Consider the following 12,791-nt stretch of genomic DNA (forward strand, 5'->3'; position numbering starts at 1 on the left):
CCAAGTGTGGATCTTTTGGACCAGAGCCCCTCTGCCCTTCTTCTCCATAGCCTTACTAAGAGATCTCCCTCAGTGAGCTTAAGTGCTATTACCTCATTCACCGAAGAGTCTCAGCCTTTGACTGTGAGATCAGACAGCTTCCTTGGACCTAGATTCCGGGCCTGGATCCTAGAACTGGAGTCTACATTTGGCATGTGCTGCCTCTCAGGTCATCAGGAACAAACCCTGGAACAATCTCCACTTGCCTTGAGACCAGCTGGCAATCCACAATAGTCAAACTCCTTGCTCTGTCTTTGTGAATTTCACCACAGAAAACAAGTATTTGTAATCCACCTTCCCAACTGGGAGTACTGGCATCACTAGCCAGAAACCAACAATCAATTACAGTAATACTGTCTTTCACTGGTTCCAATTGTAGCAACAACAAAAAAAATTCACCATAAAAGAGAAACATTTTGTAGGGTTCAATTCCAATTTTGGCCAGCGTGAGGCACTAGATCCACGAGCTGACACCACAAAACATGTGGCAGAGAATAGGCGAATGCCTAGGCTTGCGTACGCCACAACCAAACACTCAGCTGAGCGGTAGCCGTGGAGTGGCCAAATTGGAATTATGAGGAAATAAAAAGGTTTACACCAAGAAATCTCTCAAAGAAGGTTTATTTATTAAGCTTTTCTTTTGAGGGTTACCAGATTTTACATATGGACCCATAGACCTGTCCCCCTCCTATCCCCTCCCCGTTATGCCCACACCATGCCCAGCCTCACATTCAGGTGAACCAGGGCAAAAAAATCTTTCATAAAAACAAACAAACTGTAAAGGAATTTCTCTTTCAATTAATGACACCTAGTTCATGCTGCCACTGGATTTCTGAATCCTCTATTATATTATATTAGGATTGCAGGCAAAGTCACACTCCATGCTATCACTTCCCAGAGAATAAGCTTCCCAGTTATCAGAATCTGGGGTTAGTTCAGAACTGGAGAATTCAGTGTCTGACTCCCTGCGAACACTCTGGCTTTGTCTTTCAAAAGAGTGGGTTTTATTTTAAAGCATGGAGAAATTCCCTCCTTTGGAAGACTGTGGGCTTGGGTGCCTTGGAAACTGCTTCCACACATGGTTGCCCTTCTGTTACTTTTCCAGCTAATGATTGGAAAGTTGCATTCCCCTAGCTGCCTAGCCTGTACTGAATTCTTCTTCCTTGTTTAACGTGCTCAGCAGATAGCTTCTCATTGGTTTAGGGGCTGCAAGAACCCGAAGGAACAGTACAGTCTAGGGGTGAAGAACTTATGTGCATGACAGAAGAGCAGGACTTGGGTGTGATTGTATGTGATAATCTTAAGGTGGTCAAACAGGTTGAAAAGATGACGGCGAAAGCTAGAAGGATGCTAGGGCATAGGAAGAGGTATGGCCAGTAAGAAAAAGGAGGTATTGATACCCCTGTATAAGACTCTGGTGAGACCTCATTTAGAATATTATGGACAACTCTGGAGACCATACCTTCAAAAAAATATAAAAAGGATTGAATCAGTCCAGAAGAAGGTGGTGCATGGTTTCATCATAAAGATCTCAACCTGTATACTTTAGAGCAGGGGTCCCCAAAGTCCCTCCTTGAGGGCCGAATCCAGTAGGGTTTTCAGGATTTCCCCAATGAATATGCATGAAATCTATTTGCATGCACTGCTTTCAATGCATATTCATTGAGGAAATCCTGAAAACCCAACTAGATTTGGCCCTCAAGGAGGGACTTTGGGGACCCCTGCTTTAGAGGAAAGGCAGGCAAGGGGGAGATATGATAGAGATGTTTAAATACTTATGTGGCATAAATACGCATAAGTTGAGTCCCTTTCATTTGAAAGGAAGCTCTAGAATGAGAAGGCATAGGATAAAGTTAAGAGGTGATAGGCTCAGGAGTAATCTAAGGAAATACTTTTGTATAGAAAGGGTGGTAGATGCATGGATACAGTCTCCCGGAGGAGGTGGTGGAGACAAAGACTGTGTCTGAATTCAAGAAGGCGTGGGATAGGCATGTGGGATCTCTTAGAGAGAGGAAGAGATAATGGTTACTGCAGATGGGCAGACTAGATGGGCCATTCGGCCTTTATCTGCCATCATGTTTCTATGTGCTCCTTTTACAAAGGTGCACTAGCGTTTTTAGCGCATGCACCGGATTAGCGAGTGCTACCGCCTGCTCAAGAGGCGGCGGTAGCGGCTAGCGCATGAGGCATTTTAGCGCGTGCTATTCCATGCATTAAGGAGCCCTGTTTCTAGGAATTAACTTTCTGTCTGTTGGCTTCAGAGCCCTGTCAAGTAGCCTGTAATTAAGGGCTTTCTCTTCCTTCCCCCTCTGGTTTCTGTGCAGGGACCTAAATTATCCTTGTGTGTAGGCTGTTTTAAAGGGACAGACTCTTTATCTGGGAATGAATAAGTCTGCCTGGAGTGAATCCTATGTTTTCTACCCCCTTCCTGGCTAGATTGGTATTTGTCAGCTGAGTGCACTGTCTTCTTCCTCTGGTAACAGGGGAAGCTTCCTCCTCCTGATCTAGGAATTCAGGATTTCCACTGCGCTGCGCACCTTCCCTGTGACAACCTTCCGAGGAAGAAAGGGAAGAGGTAGATAGAGATACCAGATCACTGGATGGGGAAGGGGGTGGGAGGAAGAAGAGAGAGATGTCAGACCAGGGAAAGGAAGGAGGAGGGAGGGGAAGAAGGAAAGGATAGAGATGCCAGACCACAAAGATTTGAAGAGGGTGCGAGAGATGAGTTTGGAGAGCCTTGGTGAACCTAGCAGTTAACAAAGTGCAAAAAAGTAATTTATAATAAAAAAAAATCTCCTGCAGCTGATTGAGATTTGTGATGGGGCAGTTCTACAGGTGAGGGGTAGATTTTTTTTCAATTAAATATTCATTAAAATATGAGGGTCAACATGATGATGGCTCTAGAATGTTACTGAATATCTCATAGGCTGCAGTTATTTACAAATTTTTTTAAAAAAATCTTAATCTCACTGAAAAAAATCTTCCCCTCACCTGCAGAACTGCCCCATCACAAATCACAATTAGCTGCAGGAGATTTTTTTTATTATTATAAATGACTTTTTTTGCACTTTATTGGGTGTTAGATTCACTAAGGCTCTCCAAACAGCTCTCACACCCTCGTCAAATCTTAATAAATTATGAGTGAGCTAGGGAGGGCCATGGAAGTGACTGAATCTGATTTTTGGAACTCCTGCTACATGCAATTAATATGCGACAAGTGAGGACCCATTCAACACAGCAGTGTAATTAAAAACTTCCCAGTTCAAGGAAAGCCGAAAGCAGCGAGTAAATTTTCAGGCATTGGAGCTAAAATGTACAGACTGAAAGATACAGGAAGGTGGGTGGTTGATTATCCACATTTTGGATGGCCACAGGCTGAAAAGGAAAAGTAATTTTTAATAAGATGAAATTACCAATTGGCTTGTACCTCAGTTATGTATTTTATATCTGTTTTTAAAAGAGACACTTTTTTTTAAATAAGTAAAAAATATCAAAAACAATTTTAAAGGGACACTGTGGAGAGGAACCCCAAAAAGTAGTAATACTTACTCTGACTGAGCGATCCACCACGTGTGCTGCAGAGAGCTGCTTCAGCATCCCCGCTCTGATGAGGCTCGTCTCTGAAGAGGCTCACCGTAACTGTAATAGAAGTGAATTGGAGAACCAGGAGCACACAGCCCTGCTCATCAGAGCGGGGATGCGAAAGCCTGTGGCTGCTCCTGCTGTCAGTGGCGCACGTGGAGGATTGCTCAGTCAAGGTATTACTGCTTTTTGGGCTCCTCTCCACAATGTTCCTTTAATGAAACCTTTTTTTTTTTTTTGGCTCATCAGCTAGCATTAGTGTTTGTGCGGCCCCAGACAAATTTATTTCTTCCGTTATGGCCCAGGGAAGCCAAAAGGTTGGACACCCCTGGTTTTAGACCTTGTGACAGAAGTAAAGAGAAACAGATTGCAATTCTACTAATGAGATTAGCCTGGAGACTTAAAGTCATTAAGTCCCAACTCTTAAGAAGACAATAATCTAAATTGACAAGATGGTCAGAAAAACAAGCAAAATAATAAGAGAAGAAAATAAGTTTCTGCTCAAGAAAGATCTTCCAGTAGAACTTCTTATCTCTGTCACAGGTGTTTAAAAACCTAATGTGATAACATTAATTTCATGTTCCTCAATCCACAATCCAATAATGATTTCAAGCTTTATTATCCAATTTCTTACCTGGCGGAAGTTTTTTGTACCAAGATCATATTTTATAAAGAAAAAAAATATGTTGATAGCGATTACCTCCATCTTCATTTTGTAGGTTGTACAATGTTCATTTAAAATAGGAGTGCCCTCCCTTCAGTAAAGCAATTCCTCACACTAAAAGGCCGATGCAGAAAGCCTTGCAATAGAGCCAGAGCTCTACAGTGAAAATAACATCATAAAAGTATCACAGCAGGCTATAATCGATGAGCATGCCATGTTAAACATATGGTAGTAATCTGCAGTCAATGTAAAATGTCACCTTTCCTGTCAGTGATTGGCTCAAGCACTGACAGAACATTAAAAAAAAAAGTCATGCATCATCTTCGACAACTGCTTATCATCCCCCAGACCTGACCTAAACACATTCCTGGTGTCCAGTGCATCCCCCACCTCAATTTTGACTGTATCTAGAAAAAAAAAAACCCTAACTTCATTAATGTTTTCACCATTACACCATTACACCTCCTTCACCATCTATCTTCTTAGTTCATATTTCAAAAGAGGGGGGAATGATATCTAGTGCCACCATCTTGAAAAATGGTAGTGCTCAGTCATATAAGGTCAGTCTGCCATATAAGGGAATTTTTCTCTTATTTGGTAGTCTCTACCCAACTACTAAAGCAGACTAACCTTATCCATTGGGCACCATCTTTTTGAGATGGCAGTGCTGGAGGCAGGAGCATTGTTCCTGCATCCTTTGAGGTATGAACTGGGGCAAGTTGGAGGATCTAGGGATATTTCAAGAGTGGGGATGGGGTGCACTATACACCATGGAAAGGCAGGTTTTATTTACACTCGGGTTAGAGCAGGAGTAATGGATGGGGTGCACTAGGCACTAGAAATGTGTTTAAGTCGGAAGTCAGGAAGTTATTGGGGCATGGGTTGGAAGGAGCTGCTGCAGACTGCTGACATTTTTTAAAAATGTCATCTTTCCTGTCGATATCTAAGCAGGGGTACCCAGCCCTGTGACCCAACCTCCTTTGCCCCCTGACTTTAAAAAAATTATCTTGTGTTTAGTGCATCCTCTACCCCCTCAACCCAACCCAAACTTCCTGACCCTTAACTTCCTTAAAATTTCCCTGGTGTCTAGAGCACCCTTCCCCAGTGCTGAACAGAAGGGGGAAGGGCACCCAGAGTTCTTTGGAGAGAGAGAAGTGGGGAGGAGAGAAAGAGGGAGTAGATGCTGAATGGAAGTGAACAGGACAGAGAGAGAAGATGGTGGATGGAAAGGGTAGAGAAAGAGGGCACATGATGGAAGGAGGGGATAAATACAAAAGGGCACATGCTAGATGAGAGGAAGAAGATAGAATGAAATACTGGAGGTGGTGAGGGAAAGAAGTGGCAAGCTGTAGGTAGACAAAGTGAAAAGAAGGAAATTGCGAATTGGATAGTAAGAAAGAATTTAATCTAGACAGATGCAGAAAATAAATTGAGAAGGAAGATGAGGGAAGAAAAGGAAAGAGAAGGGAGAGGAGAGAGTTAAATGCCAGACCATGGAAGATGGAAGGGAAGGAGAGGAGAGAGATGCCAGACCAATGGGGAAAGGGAGAGAAGGGAAGAAGATGGATGCCAGACCAGTGGGGATGAAGGGAGAGATGGAAGGGGGAGGCAGACAGTTTCTGGAAGGGGCATAGAAAGAGAGAAGATGCCATATAGAAGGGGCAGAGAGAGATCAGAGCGTGGATAGAAGAAAGAGAATGACAAGAAGATGAGGAAAGCAAAAACCATAGATGACATAGGTAGAAGAAAAATTCTGCTTATTTTGTCTATTTTTTTATTTTTTGCTTTAGGATAAAATAGTATTGTAGCTGTGTTCATAAACGTTTGTAAATAGAAAATGGAAATAAGGTGATCTTTTTATTGGACTAATTTTATTACATTTTTTACTAATTCAGAGACCAAAACCTTCTTCCTCAGGTCAGGACAGGATACTGTAACAGCAGTATACGTTACTGACCTGAGGAAAGAGGTTTTGGTCTCTGAATGCTAATTGAAAATGTATTTGTCCAATAAAATGGTATTATCTTATTTTCCATTTTTTTTTTGTTAATTTGTAGAATGATGATTGTTATTTCCCTTTTTTAAAAAAATGTACACCCCCTTATTAAGTTACTGGCTACATCTACTATCTTTATATTTTATACAATATTAGGGGACATGCATCACTGTTTCTGTGGTGTTGCATTATATGCAAAGTCTGGATTCTTTGTGGTTCAATTTAACTTTTGTCTACATACATATTTCTGTTTTTAGTTTGTAATTACATATTCCATACTGGGCGAGGGTGTTTCTGTGTTCTGTGTGTACGAAAGATAAGGTTTTTAGCATTAACTGTGCAGGATCGAACTGTACTAGTCTGGCTTGTTTAGTTTTACAATGAGTGTATACAGGTAGATGTTCCACTGCTCACTGCAGTATGTATGATGCTGCCTTTCCTAGGTACACTCTTGTTGTGCGATGTGTGGATTATTAGTACAAATCATGTTTTTCATATAGAGGAGGGGGATGTTAAAATGATGGGCCCCTGGTGTCAAATATGCTAGATACACCACTGGTTATAGCTACCAGGAAGAATTGAGGGTGGCGCTCTCCCTTCCCCTTTTCAGTTTGTACCTGGCTGAAAGAAGGTACAAAGCAGATAGCAATTTTGTGAATTAAAGATTTATCAAATAAACCCCTCCTTTTATAAAACCATAGTGCGGTTTTTAGCACCGGCTGCGGCAGTAACAGCTTCGATGTTAATAGAATTCCTATGAGTGTTTGATCTGTAACCGCAGCGGCCAGTGCTAAATACCGCGCTATTGTTTTGTATAAGTGGGGGGGAAATGCATTTTTCTGAAGTTGGCTAAGGGCTGGAAAAGAACAGGAATAGCCCAGAAAGCCGATGACTTAAAGAACAGAACTGTTTATAATTTCCTTGGGTGTGTTTTTTTTTTTTTGTTTGTTTTTGTTTTTTTAAACAAACATTCCTCCTCTTTTACAAAGCCGCACTAGTGTTTTTAGTGCCGGCTGCTGCAGTAACAGCTCCAATGCTCATAGGAATTCTATGAGCATTAGAACTGTTACCATGGCGGCCGGCGCTAAAAATGCTAGCGCGGCTTTGTAAAGGAGGGAGTCTGTGAGAAAAAGACTCGCTTTGAAGACGCTTTGGGATTTGAATGCAGTGTTATCATTTTTGGAAGTCCTTACTGCTGTTTTTCCTGGAATTGTTTCAGTGGCCTGTGATACTACCCTTGGGATGAAACTAAACCCTACTAAAACAGAAGCAGTGCTTTTTTTCTTAGTGTAATGTTACCTCTGATTTGGGTCAGTTTACAATTCAAAGAACCACACTGGTTATTAAAGTTACAGGAAGGGTTCTCATGGTTATTTGTTTTATAGATATATAAGAAAAGAATAACATTGGTGAAGCATATTTTACAAGAAACATTACAAATAGAAAGAAACTAATTCCAAAGTCCACTTCAAGGAGAGATTTGCAAGGATAAACTAAAAGTAAATAATTCCTGATGGAAATCCAGTTAGCATTCTAACTATAAACATTGAGATCCATTTTCTGTTTTAATTACTCTTTTTTTCATGTTCCAATAGAAATTTATCCAAATGAGAATGGTCAAAAAATATAAATAGTTTACTCTGATAATATAAAATATATTTGCAGGGAAAACGCAGGAAAAAAGTTGCCAAAACCCTGGATTTCAGGGCAAATAACTCTTTCCTACATTCCCGAGTGGCTCTTGTTACAGCTGGAGAAATTTGAATTGGCTGCCTGCAAAAAACAACTTTTTTATATTTAAAGTAATTCTTTACAACTAGCAATTTATCTCTTTCTGACAATGAGTTACCAACAAAGTTGAATGAGTAGAAATTATATCTTGAGTGTCCTCTAAGAAGACAGTGAGTTTCCGAGCTGCTAATGCTGGGGCTACATCCACCACTCCACCACTCAACACCAAATCCTCTCCCAACGCAGAAATATTAGCCATCTCACTCACCTCTAAATCCCTTGCCTCCTCGCTAACTATCACTCTATTCTACATCCCACCCCAAAAATGGTCCCTAGCCAAAGAGGACCTCGCTGACTCCTTATTAACTAATTATCTAACAAGTCCTTACAACCTTCTATGCGGAGACATCAACATCCACCTTGAGCAAGCGGACCAACCAGAAGTTGCCGACTTCTGGTCACTCACCTCCCAACTAGGCTTCTTCAAACCCCCCCCAACCAAAACTCACCAAAAGGGCCATCAGCTAGACCTGGTCACATTCTCCTCCAACGAGCCGACCGACCCAAAAATATACTGGAAACAAGCCAACTGGACAGACTCCCTATGGTCTGACCACAGACTATGCGACTTTTCCTTAGGTTGCCAACAAAAACATTCAAGAAACAACAAAACAAGAAACATCACAACCCACACTACTAGAGGAAAGATAGACCCAGAGGAATTCTGGTCTCGCTATGACACCCACATAAAACAAGACGAAGAAATAGATCCGCCTGGATCACTGACAGCACTAACATTCTAAATGAAATAGCCCCTTCAAAAACCCGCCACATCAGAACCACAAATCAGGAGGGATGGTTCGACACAGAGCTGTTACTGTTAAAGAGGGACCTCAGAAAGTCAGAAAGACTATAGATAAAGTCAGGAACCCAGGAACTCAGAACTGCCTGGAGACTCAAACTAAAAACCTACAAAAACCTTACCAAGGAAAAACGGAAAAAATTCTACTCACACTTAATTGGAAACATCACATCCAACAGCAGCAACCTCTTCAAACTCGTCAATAACCTTTACAACATTGAAACACTCACTAACAACCAGGAAGATTCAACACTAACCGCCAACACCCTAGCGGATTTCTTCAACTCCAAGATCCTAAAACTAAGATCAGCACTACCCACCAAGACCAATCCCCTGGAGCTCTTTCCCATCCTCCCTGACATCGACATAGCTAAACCAGACCAAGGGTCTAGATCCGACCTAAACTGGAACCAACTTACCACAATCGACTGGAAAACCTTCAACAAATATTATAACAAATACACCAAATCCTTCTGCAAACTAGATACTTGCCCCCCAAATGTGATGAAAACGGCTCCGATCTACTTCAAAGCTAACATGCTACTATGGGTCAACTCCCTACTATCCGCAGGAAACTTCCCTCCAGAACAAGGACATATCTTAATAACCCCAATCATAAAAAGCATAAAGGACTCTTCCAACGCACCTTCCAATTACAGACCAATAGCTAACATACCACTATTCACCAAAATCGCGGAAGGGGCAATAAAAGCAGAACTCTCCGCATACCTGGAAAAATTCAATATCCTAAGCGACAATCAATCGGGCTTCCGCACGGACCACAGCACAGAGACCATCATCGCTTCCTTACTAGACCACCTGCACATACTCTTCAGTCGGGGCTCCAGCGCCCTGATCTTACAATTTGATCTAAGCAGTGCGTTTGACCTAGTTGACCACACTATTCTCCTGGAATGCCTGGCCCACATTGGAATCTCCGACCGGGTACTCAGCTGGTTCCAAGGGTTCCTACGAAACAGATCCTACAGGGTACACAAAAATGACAACTTCTCCTACAGCTGGGTGAACTCCTGCGGTGTACCACAAGGCTCCCCCTTATCCCCCACCCTGTTCAATATCTACCTCGCCTCCCTCAGTAACCTCCTTCACAAACTTAAGCTCAAATTCCTCATCTATGCAGATGACATCACAATTGTCATCCCTCTAACCAGTCTATCCCAGGATCTTCTCAACTACATAACTAGCATACTCAGCCAGATAGAACTCTGGATGCTCTCCTTCAAACTAAAGCTCAACCCAGACAAAACAAAATTCTTTCTAGCCACCCCCAAAGACAAAATCAAAGACACCACAATCCAGGTGAAAGGATTGGCTTTCCCACTCGAACAAACATTAAAAATACTAGGAGTCACGCTTGACAAACATCTATCCCTAGAAAATCACACAGACCTCACTGTCAAGAAAGGCCTTTCAGCACTCTGGAAACTCCGTACCATAAAGAAATACTTTGATGACACTGCATTTCGACTATTAGTTCAATCCTCTATCCTCAGCATACTGGATTATTGCAATATCATTTACCTAAGCTCCACAAAGAAAATCACCAGAAGACTAAAACTGATTCAAAACACAGCTGTCCGCCTCATTTTCGGCCTGAACAAATGGGAACACATCACCCCCTTCTACCACCAACTGCACTGGCTACCCTTCGAATCCTGAGTCCTCTTCAAGTTCGCCTGCATCTGTTACAAGACAGTATTTGGTCTCTCACCAAAATACCTCTCCCCACATTTCAACATGTATTGCACCAACAAGAAATCCCGCAGAATCCAGTTGTTTACCTTCCCCTCCATAAAATCATGCCAGCTCAAAAGATTCATCGACAAAACCTTCGCCTTCCAGGCGGCCAAGCTGAACCCTTGGCTAGCCCAAATGATGCTAGAGGCCCCGACCTACCTAGACTTCAGAAAACTTCTCAAAACACACCTCTTCCGCGAACAAGACCCTTAATCCTTACTCCCCGCATACACTCCAACCCCCCCACCCCCACCTCCCTCTCCCTCCCCCTCCTCTGGTTTCCCACTCCCTCCATTTTATCTTCTAACCCAACTATGATAAACCTGTGCTAAAACTACTTTGCCTCCTTCCACGCTACCTGCAATTCCGACAAAATTTTTGTAAATCCGGGTTCAGACCGGATCCTAATGTAACGGATGTAAACCGCCTAGAACTCTTTGGGTATGGCGGGATATAAGAACCTAATAATAATAATAATAATAATAATAATAGTTGACATCGCTAGAGATGATGGCAGGTACATAACCTTCTGAAATACAATTGACTCGCATATTTCCAGTTTTAAAATTGCCCTAAAATATTTTTAAGCAATATTTCAGCTGAAAGTAAAGGTAAACAAGGGAAATTTAAAATGTGTAGATGATTAACATATGCAAATGATTTTCTAATTGTTCCATAGCCCCTTCTTTTCCCCATAACTCGCTCACTGTATAGTACAGCTGGCTAATATACCTCACTCTATAACAGAGCTGGGTGATGTACGAGGTGAGGGAAGTGAAATCTGTAAACACTGCAGGCAGAGATGGAAGGCTCTTTCCTCAATTCCAACACTCTCCATAACTTCCTGTCCTCAAACTCTCTCACCTCACTCTGAAACAGAGCTGGCTGATATACGGGAGAGAGGGGTGGAGTCTGTAAACACTGCAGGCAGACATGGAAGGCTTTTTTCCTCAATTCCAACACTTTCCAGAACCTCATGTCCTCACTCTTTCTCACTCATGGTTATTCTCATGGTTATTTTGGATAAGTTCCTTACGTGTGATTTACACTAACATAAATGTATTCAATTAATTCTCTGTTACACCAGAAATTACTAAGGCTTCTTCTTCATTGGTTAGTTCTGTCTTGTATAGATTACTCTAATTCCCTTTCTCAAGGGTTGCCTCTATCAGAAGATTACAGCTAATACAAAGTACAGCTATCAAACTTCAGGCAGGTGCCAACAGATTTGGCAGAGTTACTCTTTTACTTTATCAGGAGCACTATTGTATTCCATTCAAAATTTTTGTCATTGCATTCTAGGCATATTACAGTAGGAGCTCCTTTTACGAAGCCGCGTTAGAGGTTTAATGCATGTAATAGCGCGCGCTAGCCGCTACCGCCTCCTCTTGAGCAGGTAGTAGTGCGTGATTAAAAGTCATGTGCGCGAAAGCTGCTAACACGGCTTCGTAAAAGGAGCCCTAGATCTCTCCAATTATTCCTTATATTCCAACATGTACGTACTGTGCATTAATCTCAACTCTCTCCTGACTGTACTTCTAATTTGAAAGTTCAATTTGACGTTTCAATATAATTGCCCCTACATTGTGGAATGTACATACTACCTTGATCTCTGTGTGGAAGCTTCATTTCAACAATTTAAGACAGGGCTAAAAACATCTTACTTTATCCTAGCCTTCTCTTCTGATTGAATAAGCTTGGTAGTGATTACGCATAATTCAGAATGCCGTGATCAGATTGATTTTTGGACTGAAGAAGTATGACCATATAACACCTTTTTTTTGAGAATTGCACTGGTGGAGGCGCGGGTGAAGTTTAATTTTGTCTGTCTTTGTTACAGGGTTTTGTTTGGTCTTACCCCTAAATATTTAACTGATCTTTTTTCTTTTGCCACTAATAAACAGATGAGAAACTCGCATTTGAACTTTGTCTTTCCGCCTATAAGAGGTTGTAAACTTAAAAAAAAATCACCAACATCTTTTGTCATGTCAGACGGCTTTATGGGGTAAGGATTTGGATCGATTGATCATGACTTCCAGTTCCCACTTAGAATTTAGGGTGTATCTAAAAACATACTTATTCGACAAATTTTTGGGTAACTAATTCTTCCAATCAATTGTATATCTTATTTTTTTGTAAACCGCATAGAACTGCGGTAT

The sequence above is a fragment of the Geotrypetes seraphini genome, chromosome 4, assembly GCF_902459505.1.
Source record: "Geotrypetes seraphini chromosome 4, aGeoSer1.1, whole genome shotgun sequence".
Taxonomy (NCBI): Eukaryota; Metazoa; Chordata; class Amphibia; order Gymnophiona; family Dermophiidae; genus Geotrypetes; species Geotrypetes seraphini.